We start from the raw sequence: 13,220 nt of genomic DNA on the forward strand, positions 1-13,220 counted from the left end.
CTCTTTCTTTACCCCTTTCACCTTGTCTATTTTGGGTTTACCTCTACCCATATTTACTTATCGTCTAATCATGTTATTCCCATAATAATACTGAAAGAAGTTCTCCTTTTTTTCGTTTTGCTAAAATGTTACTCTATTTAGCAGTCCTTTAAAGGGGATTCCGGGCTAGAAATTCTCAGACCGACAAAATAGAGTAAAATTCACCAAAATTTCATCAGAGAGTTTAACAATGTTTAGAATAATTTGTGTAAACAGTTAAATGCTCGTCGGCCTGGATATTCATTAGGTGGGCTGGTGATGCCACTTCCCCACTTTTCTTTTCTTATGTTATTACATGAAATTACAATCATTTCATATTTTAATACCTGTGTGTATGATATGTCTCTCTTATAATTAAATAAGATGCTGCCATGAAAATCGAATGCATTAAATCAGTTCTCAATCAATTTATTATCGTTCCTTTTGGACAAAATTTGAATAAATATAATTTTACACACAGTCTAAAACAAACCAGTCAAATTGACTAGACCAGTAGTCTGCTGGGTGCAAATGATATTTCTAGTCACATTTCTGACATATTTTCGAGTCAGAAATAACTCTGTTCTAGTAAAATACGACTAGAAAATAGTTAAGTATGACTAGAATAACAGTTGCACCCAGCTGACCCTATTAACTAGTCATATTTGACGAATTTGTTTTTAGAGTGCAGACAAATGCAATGTATGAAATCATCAGTTTGCTCATTGAATATTCATGAAAACATGCATAGACCTGTGTCACCAAATAATGCAAATCTTTAATATATCATAGCTTTGTTATTCCGTGTCCAATTTTGATCAAATTTGCTGTCTTTTGTTTGTCTGATTTTTATTTATCTGTTCAAATAACGTTGCTCTCAGCCTGGAGTACCCCTTTATATTTCATCTTCCATATTTTATAAAGTTAATTCTACCTATCATTTCTCTTTATTATTTATCTCACCCCTCCTCTCTCTCTCTCTCTCTCTCTCCCTCACTTTCCTTTTCATGACCACACCTACCTCGACATTGTATTCATTTCTTTTAGCGTGCTAGCCTTTGTGCGTTAATATTTCCACCTTTAATGAAATGCATCATTCACTGTTCTTCCGGGAGCACTGAATACCTGCTTCAACATGCACATCCACAACCAAAAGGGCAATAAAGGGACTAGTATACATGTAGCTCCAGAAATGATCTTCATCTCTTTTTTTTATTTCTTTTTTTTTTGCAATATGCGCCAAATTCATATATGTATTTGCCAAAGCTATTCAATGACTTTAAATCATAATTTCAACATCAGTTAATGCCACCCTAGTTCTTATCTAAATATTGAAAAATATCTTTATTGGTTTGCAATAGTGATTTCTTTTGCACGCTATTAATGACACTTGCAAAATATGTAAACAATTGCCAACGTTTTTTATAAAGAAGTATGGTTATCAAGTATAACATGAAATTATTTTCAAGTTTTTTTGTAGTGAAACATCTCCGAAAATGCCTCCTGATATCATTTTTATTACGTTCGACTAAAAACTACATATATATATATATATATATATATATATATACATATATATATATATATATATATATATATATATATATATATACATATACATATATATATATATATATATATATATATATATATATATATATATATATATATATATATATATATACATATATATATATATACATATATATATATATATATATATATATATATATATATATATATATATATATATATATATATTACGTCTTCCTCCCTTGTATGTTATTTAAGTAACGTTGATTTTGAATTTAAATCATCATTGGAAAGATGTAAAGTTAATATGACGATTTCTTTGGTAAATATCGAAAACCCTGAAAAGGATATAACATATCATATAACCCGCTTTAAAATCAGAGAACGCGAAACCACGTTGTACACATGTAGATATTACTATCTGCTGTCTCAATAAATAGCATTCGGCTAGAAATATTCCAAGAATAAAGGCCAAAATTATACTCATTTCCAATTCGTACAATATTGATTGGTCTTCATTCAAATAGTTTTTTGTAGTTCATGATATATAGCCATCCAGTATTATTATCTGCCCCCCCCCCCCAACAAAAGTGATCGGAAAAATAATAATGCCACTGGCCAGAGTCAATTAATACGGTCCCTCATCACAATCATAGTCATCCATTTTGATCATACAAATGCGACTTACATGTAGCAATGGTGATATTCAGTGACATTGCAAATTGTACACATTATACAGACAGCGCGAAGTGATAAAGAAATGAGTTTATAAACACTCTAGAAAATGTGACATTGATCATCATCATTCTCCTTCGGCAGATTTCTGCGTTTTATGAACTATGCTCAGATATTGCATAGGCAAACCAGACAGGCTATATGAAATGAAATATGAAATAAAGGTTTTCAGTGCATCAATAAAGTCTTATATAGATAATGCAATGTACTATTGCTTAATAGTATAGACTATGCCCAGCGTTAAAATGTAGTACCAATACGTTAATTGTAGCCCGTAATCATTTTGAAGTTGTACTTTTGTATACTACTGGTCTCTATCCAGGGATCATAATAAATGATCATAATTTTATTCATATCTTTGTTTTCCTTATCTGTCATCCCATGCTGTTCAGACATGAAACTTTTTCCCCTTTTACAAAAAATATTTCAATTTCATGATCAATATCACATTTTCTATAGAGTGTTTATAAACTCATTTTCAATCACTTCATGAGACATGTGAAAATTAACAAAACGTCTATGCGTGCACAGCGAAAACTGTGGTGTTAACCGGTGTACATAGAGGACCACACCAGTTATTTTACACCGCGTGTTAAATTGGTGGTGTTAGTTTAACACCTCTAGGTGTTATTACAACACCTTTTGTTGTTACATTTACACTCTTTAGTGTTATGTTTATAGGGTGTAATTTTAACACCTTATGGTGTGGTCCTCTATTGACACCAATTGGTGTCAGTTTTAACACCGCAGTTTTTACAGTGTGTGTACAGCTATATTGAAATATCGGTTTACCAAGTATTAATTAGACACATCAAACTGTTCACTATAAAGCACATTTATTATTAAAAAGCGCACTATTTAGAAAACATCCTCTTGCAAAATATGATGAGATGTGGTTTGTAGATAAGAAATACACAAGTGGAAATAAATAATTTATTTATAGCTTAATACAACATTGAACCTGCCGGAGTATTTAATCTACTCACAGGATAAACAGGAATTGAGGAAGGAACAATAAGCGTCAAATCACGGAAGTCAAAATTTACCACACTGAAGTCCTGAAATATTAGATATTTTAGTGTTATTTCGTTTGCCACCGACAGGTTGGTAATAACACAATAAGAGAATTTTTTCCTCCCTAAATTAGTACCGAAAAAACAATTACATCAACTGTTCATTCTTCCTTTTACACTTCTATGTTACCAGTTCTTAACTTAATACCAGGATTATTGTGTTATTTTTTTTTTCTTTGCCTAATTTACCGTTTGTCGATTTCTATTCGAAATCTATTTCGAAAAATTGTTAAACGTTATATATGAGCCATATTTTGACGGGGATCCGTTTTTGTTCACTGTATAGTTGAACATATATAGCCGAACGCAGCAGGGGGGTTATTTTGTAGTAAAAATTGCAATAAAACAAAAATCACAAGAAATGTCCATGAAATCAGTCAATATCAGTAAAAGGGGAACTCCACGCTGAAAATTATATGATTTCAATAGATACAGAAATATCAGACAAGCAAAACACTGAAAATTTGAACGAAATTGGACAAGGAATAACAAAGTTATGACATTTCAGAGATTTGCAATATTTCGGTAAAACAGTTAAGCTGTAAATGTTCAAGCTATGAATGTTCAGTGAGCAAAGTGATGATGTCATATCCCCACTTGTTATCTTGTATTTTTTTATATAAAATTATTTTCATTCAAAATTTCTATCCGAATTAAGAACTAAGAAAGTCGGATTGACAACTGATGTAATACATTAGATATTCATTTCTGCATCTTATTTCATCATAAGGGAGGCATATCATTCACACTTATATAAAAAAAATAATAAATCTGATTTCATGTAATAACATAAGATAAAGAAAGGTGGGGATGTTATATCATCAGCAGACCTAATGAATATTCATGACGACATGCATATGACTGTTTTTACAAAATATTGCTAAACTTAAGAATTCAATAACTTCGTTACCTGTTATCAGATTTTGATGAAATTTAGCATTTTGCTCGATGAATTTTACTCTATAGAACCCGAAGTCTGGTGATCTAGGTGGTCAATAAAAACACAAACTTCTTTTTTTATCAAGGGTTGTTTAAAGAGAAGGGGAAAGACAGAAAGGCAGAGAGAGAGAATGTATGTCTGTGGGGGTGGATGTGTGTTTGTGTGTGTGTGTGTGTGAGACGATTCAACGTTCTTGTCGTTAAGAAACCAGGAGACCTACAACTTTGAACGTTCGGGAGAGCCTTTCATCAACATTCTTGTTCGACAAGTTGTCAAATCTGACAACTTTCCTTGATTTTGATTGGCTAACAAGCATGGTTCCTGTAGCCAGTAACTGTCTAGTAAAACATGCTGCAAGTAATTTCATAAAACGCTCACCATCAAAGGGCAATAATGTGCATGCATCTTTTAAATCAGATCGGTGGGTTACTAGGTTAATGCTCCAGCTTCATCTCTGTTCTATTAAAAAAGAATTTTAAGTCGTTGACTTCTGGATGAACAAATTGCCACTCGTCAACCTAACCATAATCATGGGGGAAAAAAACAGTTCCCCTAACTAACCCACCCTCGTTCGTATCTCAGCAAATTTCCTGACACCTCCGGTTACATTCTACACGTATCCAAGTTTGGTTGCACAACCACACTCCTAGGGGGCATCGTTACCCCCCTCTTCAAGCCTACGTGTTTCTTCACATCGCCTAAATGATGACGCTCTCATCCTTCTTGTGGTCAGACAGACTCTCAACGTTGATGTCGGCCTTAGCAACCAAAAACAATCTAGTCAAAAGAGAAAGCCGTCATTTTGACCCAGATTTTCTTCTTGTCGTATCCTCAATAACCTCTCGTTTCCAGAGATCGCAATCATTTACTCTCGATATTACTCTAATCCACATCGATGTCTATCGAATTTAAAAGAAACAACAACAAACATAGGGTCTATGCATGTTTAGCACAACAAACCCTCAAATACAACAATTATAAATATTTTAAGAAAGCTATGAACTTGAACAGTATTCACATGAGACACGCTCATAAACTACTTTTTGATGAGAAATATTCAATTTCATATTTGTATTCCCTGTAGAACTTGATAACTATCTTCAAATGCGCCGCTAAGTAGGAAATTAGATCTTGACGCTTAGCGATTTCAAACAGTAAAGGAGTGACTAAGATTTTCTGGACAAGTAATGATAGTATAATCAGGAAATAAATCAATAATTTATTTTTATCATCAATGTCGATAACAGCATAAATATAGTGTGTTTGATTAAAAAATGTTTTAAATTCCTAAAGATAGCAATTCATCAAAAGTTTGTTTTCCACTTGATATTTTGAGAGATTAAAGCGAAGCATCGATAATTTTGAAAGTAAGATAATGATGACGACGATGATTTTAACAATGATAGACCAAAAGCTATGATGATACAATTGATACTTAGGATAGGGAATGATGAAAATAATATTGATTAAATTAAAAATGATGATAATGATAGTAATGGTTAATAATAATTATAATGATTAATAACTAGATGATCTAGATCAGTGCACACACACACCCTCACACACACACACGCATCGACATTTTGTTTAAAGTTGCCCAACTGCATTTTTTTTCTAATAAAATATCTGATCTGAATTCCCCTGTGCTGTTACCTTTTTATTTTCCTTGTAACACATTTTCTGCCCCTCATGCCAAAACCTGTCAGGTATTCCCACTGATGCCGCATATGAATTAAGAGAAGATGTTAAAACGGTATAGTAAAAGTAAAGGAATATGTGATTTAGTTCAAAGTAAAATTGTAAAGGAAAGTGTCTGGATGTTCTATGAATGTCACACTATTACCATGATTACAGAGGAAACGTAGAAGGTGAAAGTAAAAGGTCTGTTTACATTGTACATTCACACATGCTGCAACATGATAAAAATGGTTTGAGACCATTTTCAAATGTCAAGAGTGAGTTGTATTCATAGGAACAAATCGAATGAAAGGGGATGAAAGGGACAACCGATCTAGCAAAGAGAATGCAAATTAAGCAGTACAGTTAAATACGTAATCAGGGTCAATATCAAACGCTCTATTCCCGTTGGGAATTGCTGAAAACCACGCAATTAGCTCCGTCCTCCTGTCTTGTTAGATGTTACCGTTTAATCTTTCATCTTTAGGGGAACCTTGAGACATAGTAAATTCTATATTTGGGAGTCGAGCGACGCGAGAAACACGGTGGTCAATGCGTGGGACTACTGTACGGACACCGGTAGCCGCTGTTCGCAACATGCCAGCTGGCAAAAACCAGAGTTTATTAGAACACGTATCTGGGGTCGATGACACAGTTTGGCGTCAAGTTAACATGGTTAAGATGAAATACGATGTTGAAAACCGTACTTAAACCACTAGCGAAGGAAGAGATTAGCGTAACACTGACCTATCGGCAATCCTGGCCAGGTACTAGACAAGCAAGGTGAACCGACAGATGAGTGCTAAGATAATCGAGTGCAGTAAGCAAAAAAAGTGTCATCTTCAGCATTAAATGGAAATATTTCTATAATCATGGTCACTAAAATTTACCATTCATATTACACATTCGTGCATTTTGCTTATAGAACAGGGTGGTCCGTCATAATTAGTAATCGAGGTATAGATACCATATACCTATAGGCCTGTGCAGTTGCTCCAAACTCAATGTCAGTTTTATCCAGCATTGGTACTCGATTTCCTAATCATAATTAGAAATGGTTTTAGTAACTTTTACTACCATTTGAACTGAAATTCACTTAGATTATTGCTGATAAAGAAAAACAAGTTTTAGGGACATTTGGGCACTTCTCTCTACGCGTATCACCGGAATCTTACAAGGTAAAAAATAAGATAATACACCAGATTTCGTTATTGAAACCCACGCGTTAACTGGGTTAAGTGGACCCCCATAACCATATTCATAGGATTATATACTAATATCTAAGTTGATCTATCAAACATGATTTATAAAAATGGTAATGGGTAATGGCTTTAGAGACCTGTTTAAAAAGGGATCTCTTTAATGAAAAAGATCGTTCTTTTCATTTTCCTTTGGAAAACTAGTCAATCACTCCCACGCCAAAAACCAGATCCTTACCCAAGCATTCTACGTCTTCTACCTTTATCAAGCTTCAAGTGCATGTCAGTAGACGAAGGTGACCTATGGGACAGTCTTCAAGATGGACAAGTCTTGAAGGAAAATCTCTCGACGCCGACCATAGCTAGTATTTGACTTTTATTTCAATTGCTAATAGGACTTTTGGTTGCATTTGACCGTCCCAGAGGGAGTCCAGACATTGGGAACGGATTAGAAGGGTCTACAGGTTTCACACCACTTATTTATATATTTGTTTTTATTTTTAGCTGTTTTGCCCACAAAGTTGTAATGGGCAAGGGTTGTGGGTGTTGTGTTAAATGTAACGGGTTACCATCTGACAAGAAATAGGGGGAAGAAATGTAAAAGAGTCTGATGGAGTGGGAAATTACAACTCCCATCCCCCCCCCCTCATAACCACATACAAGAATCCTCTGTCTGGATTAAAGTTATTTTCTACATTACAATATCAATTTATATATATTTTCTAGGTCATGAAAGGAATTGCTAAGAATGAACTGGGCATGTTGGGTGCGCCACAGATATTACGAAATTCCCACCTGCTTATATTTGTACGAAGAAGAAATATATTTCCCTCTTCAATGCGTGCTCTTTTTCGGTCAAACAAACGGAATATCTTATTGAGTTATGGAATTTGGCGTTAACTTTGAGATTTTATTTATTTTTTTTACATTTTTTTTTTAAACATTTTTTTAATATTTTAGTCTAGAAAGCTTCAAAGTTCCGGTAGCCCACCCAACATGCCCATTACCTTTGCGGTATAAAATCATTCCACACTCATTTGTGCTTAGACTTTTCATGAATTATTGCTGTTTTTTCATAGCATAACCGAAATAGATTCATACCGCCGAACATTCAAAATCAAAGTTTCATCTCGAGCGTTGCGGTGTCTACCGGCACTCTCTTATGAAATAATTCCATTTTCCAGGAACGCGCCCTTTTTTATCATTGAATGAATCTCGAGATGCGATTGTTTTTTTACTGAGGAATTATTAAATAGTATAGCCACCCGTCAAGACAAAAGCGAAGAAAATATAAAGGAATGCTACGGTTGTAATTCATTTTGTCCAAAAAGAAGTCGGTCACGAACCTAAAAACGGAGGTGCGTGGGTTTGTGAGATTTTGTATTGGACCTTCTGCGTCTTGCAACTTTCTTTGTAACGAGTAGGACAGAACCAATGCTGATTGTCTGGTGGTGATCGTTCCTCATATCATTGACGATGACATCCCCACGCTTCCCATAGCTTTGATGAATCATAAACTCTCCTCTGTTTCCTAGAATGATTTAAAATCAGATCTCATCGATCTTCATTCCCAGCATGTTATTGAAACGATTATCTGATTTTTGACGTCACAATATATATCTGATGTCATCAGAAGGTCATGTTCATGCAATACACATATATGTAAATCACTGGTATTTTATTATTTTGGGGGCAAATTTCGTATTCCGGTGATCTTGAATTTATTCATTAATTCCTTCACTATTCCATTTCGTTTAGATTTAAATAAAATAATGAGTACTTATCCTGGAGGTATGATTTTTATGCAAATGATTAAAATACCGATGCATCAAATGATTTCATAAGTATTAGTCCTGATATGTCATTTTGTTGTTGTTGTTATGTCAGTTTTCCATTGCTTTAGGAAGAGAACTATGGATATGCCTATCTTTTTTTTTTTAGAAATCCAATCCTGATTTTGGTATTAGGGGTGGATCCAGGATTAAAAAAAAACCTACACACAAGTAAAAAAAAAAAGGTTTATACTTCCGAACGATTGGGATCTATGTCACGAGAAATATGACAAGCCCCCCCCCCAAAAAAAAAAAATAATAATAATAATAATAATTTTAATGGTTCGGGGTGGGGCAAGGACCGGAAGTGCTCCCACCTGGTTCAGCCACCGACTATGGGACACTTAAAAACAAATAAAAATACAACTTTCGAATCCCTGTCGTAGCTTCACTTCATTTTCATTAAGAAGAAATTAGTTTTAACCTGTAGAGATAAATTTAGAAAAATTAGAAGATGAATTTGGATATAACATATCCTGTTCTTCAGACGAACAAAGGGATGCCCGTCACACATACATGTACCACGCATACTCCACGTTTAATTAGTTAACATTTTTTGAATTCTCAGACTTTATATAAATACAAGCCAACACCGATTCATCACTTTACGCACGTGTTTTGGAGGATATGGTGGTGAAGTGATACACGCGAGGATACTTGTTGTCCTACAAAATATATTGCCCAATCCTCCTAAGGTATAATGTGTCTCAAGAAACCCACGTTTTACCACTTGGAAGAAACTGAAGAGTCAGTTAAATTCAATCATGTTTAGTCAAGTTCTCATCACCCTACTAAATTCCATTTGCAAAAAAAGACTAATGAAAATTTACATAATTAATTGGAGTGAAGGAATTACATAGTTATCAAATTGTTTGAAAACGATCCAACACTTGGACTTCAAATGAAAGAGCAGCATGTACGGGCAGTGACCGCGTAATTCTTTAAAAGTAATTATTTCGAAAGTGTGTCCGTTCTCTGAAATAGGTGAATGTAAAAAGGTTGCCAATCAATATATATAATTTCGATTTATAGAGGGAAATTTTCACCATGCAAAGTAATATCCCCTTGGCCCGACCCCCCCCCCCCTTCAAAACAAGGTAAAGTAATAACAGCATCTGCAGATAAAGAACAACTCATTACAGTTTCGATAATTGGTACGAAAACTTCAAAAATATAAATATGAAATAATTATACACCTATAGCATATTGAATTAAAAGCATATTCATCGTCAACATTTTCGAAAATTATGAATATTTTTATGGTGTTCACAAATTATGATGGGTATCTTGAAGAAGACTGAAAACAATTTTGTGAGTAAAGCTGTTCTTCACGTTCTTTTGAAATGATAAAATATTGTTACAAATTCCAATATCTAAAGGTAAAGAATCCCAAAATGGTTTTCTTTATTATTCTCCTTATATACAATATTGCCAGTCTATGAATCGCGACGTTGTCTGCGTGTATTATCCTCAATTGATATTCGACTTTACATTCCATTTTTTTATATTAAAAAAAAACATTTATATTCTTTAGACACTGTGTACGAAATGTCCGTTCATCGAACTACAATGGTGACTTGCAGAAAAGCCAAAATAATGTCTATATCCTGAATAGTACATTTTAAAGGAAAAGGGGATTCGATCCAGTATAATTCGTTTTTCCTTTTTCAATAGCGAGTAGAAAGATTAAATAAAAAGCAAAATATTAAATTTAACAAAATATTCCTGATTTTATTAATACATCTTATAATGATCATGGTGGTAATCATGCAACTATTTATTAAAGATATGTTTTAAAAACGTTTTTCTAAGGATCCAAACTCCAGTCAGCTTTTTGTGTTCCATGTGTTCTTTCCAACTTGTACTAATCTCTGTTTTTTCCTGTATGTTTGTTATTCATAAATATATTGATTCATTCCTTTTTAAAATAAAGTGATGACAAATTAAATTGGCGCTTATTGGTTATACATGAGTAGGTATCTTTTGGTAATGTCTGTTTCCGCCATGTTGAAATCATCACAATATCCCTTTAATTCATGATTCCACGAGTTGATATTGAACGTAAACATCACGATTTTCACCTAAACGCCTCGACAATTTGAGGAATGTGGATGACACCGTAAGACTGAGCTCTGATAACTTGTCACTTTCAAGCGTATCTCCCCCATCCGCCCATTGCCAAGTTCTCCTTCCGCCCTTCGCGTCAAGTTATATTTCCGTCGACCAGAAAAATGTCTTCATCGGAGTTTCTCTCTCCCTCTCTCGGCCATTTCTCCTGCTCCCTCCCTTTATCTCTCTTTCTCTCTCCCACACTCACACACACCAACACCCTCTACACTTTTTCTGTCTCTCCCTCTCTCCTTTCCTTCTTCCTTCTCTTCCTGAGTGTGTGCGTGTGTGTGTGTGTGTGTATTCCCATTCTTTTCTTAAAGGACATGTCCACCCGAGCAAAAAAAGTTGATTTTGAATAAAAATAGAAAAATCCAAGAAGCATAATACTGAAAATTTAATCTAAGTCGGATGTAAGATAAGAAAGTTATTACATGTTGAATGTTCGCTTAATTTCACAAAACATTTAATATGCCAATCCTGGTCTGTATGCAAATGAGCAGACTGATGAAGTCAACCACTCACTATTTCTTTTGTATTTCATTATATTAAATATTCTAATTTCCTCCTCATTGTCAAGTGAAACAAAAATTAATTCCTCCCTAAAAAAAGTGGAAGTACAATTGGTTAATACCATTTGTTCAGTCAGATTGAACCTTTATGTCAAATCTATTAAAAAAAATGAAATATTGTATTATTCAAACAATAAAAAACAAAAGAAATAGTGAGTGAGGGACATCATTGACTGTCTCATTTGCATGTCACTGAGTTGTGCATATAACCATGATAACTTTTTATAAAATATAAGGGAAACTTTAAAATGTCATAACTTTCTTATTTTACATCCGATTTGATGAAATTTTTAGCGTTATTCTATTTTTATTTTTCTCTATTTATGCAACATTTTTCTTGGATGGACTTGACCTTTCAATTTTCGGTCTCTCAATTTATCTTCGGTTTTTTTTTCATTCTGTTATGGTATGTTTCTTTGATAATTAGATTGCTGCAAAATGTGACATATATAGGATTATAACAAAGACCGAATGTTTATTAACCGTTTGTAGGGCATATATACATATATTACATAACCTAATTTTATTTTAGGAGGGGGCCAACGGTATGATTATCTATAGATATTTATTGGTAGTTATGGTAGCATTGTTCCTCTTATCGGCTCAGGCAACTTGAAAAAGAAAATGTTTGGAAATATTATTCTCTTCTCTTGACCTCTTCAAAAAACATCTCAAAACACACATATATAACCATAAACCTTAACTTGTCTTATGCCATCAACAGCGCGTTGTATCCTCTGGAAAAATTATTATTATTTATTATTATTCTTTTAGAAGGAATAAGAGGTGGACCTATATTAAATCAACAGGGTTATAAGAGCCATTTCAGATTTTGCTTTTATCATAATCACGATGACGTATTTAATTACATTAATTAGCAATACATCGTCTAGGATTTATTTCCTCCTTACGGCATAACACCTTTCAAATTCATGATCAAGCTAGAAATAATGGTGAAAGTCTGAACAAATGGTCGACCACTCCTTATCATTCCAAGAAATGTTTCCGAAAAATTCGTGATACAATATCCGATCGCGTGAGAAGAAAAATAAAAGATATGTTCTTTCAAATTAACCCACTTTTAACGCTGCAGCCCGAAGACACAAGTTATTCCATTTTTTTTTCATTTCCGTCATTACAATGAAAATTGTGAAACATGTGCTGTAGGTGTCTACTTTGAAAGTTGAAAACTTTATGTTTAAATGCAGTGGCCTATAATGATTAAATATTTTGAGCAGGCATTTTTGCCTATGAGTAAAATTTCAATCAAGATGAAAATCAAATTTGTTATAGACTTCAAAGAGATTTTCCCCTAGCTATTGTCGTTCATTTCCTTTCTTCTTGTTTATTCATTTGTCTTGGTCGAGGATTTTTTTGGGGGGGAGGAGAGGGGTACCCAAATGCCCCTATCGGTACTCTGGTGCTTAAAGTTCAAGTATATCCCACCATCAAATAAACTGTGTGTTATCTGATTCGTTGATGTTAAATGCCCACAAACCGTCTCCTTAATTTTTAATTACAGTGAGGAGAAC

Source organism: Lytechinus variegatus, chromosome 12, assembly GCF_018143015.1.
Source record: "Lytechinus variegatus isolate NC3 chromosome 12, Lvar_3.0, whole genome shotgun sequence".
NCBI lineage: Eukaryota > Metazoa > Echinodermata > Echinoidea > Temnopleuroida > Toxopneustidae > Lytechinus > Lytechinus variegatus.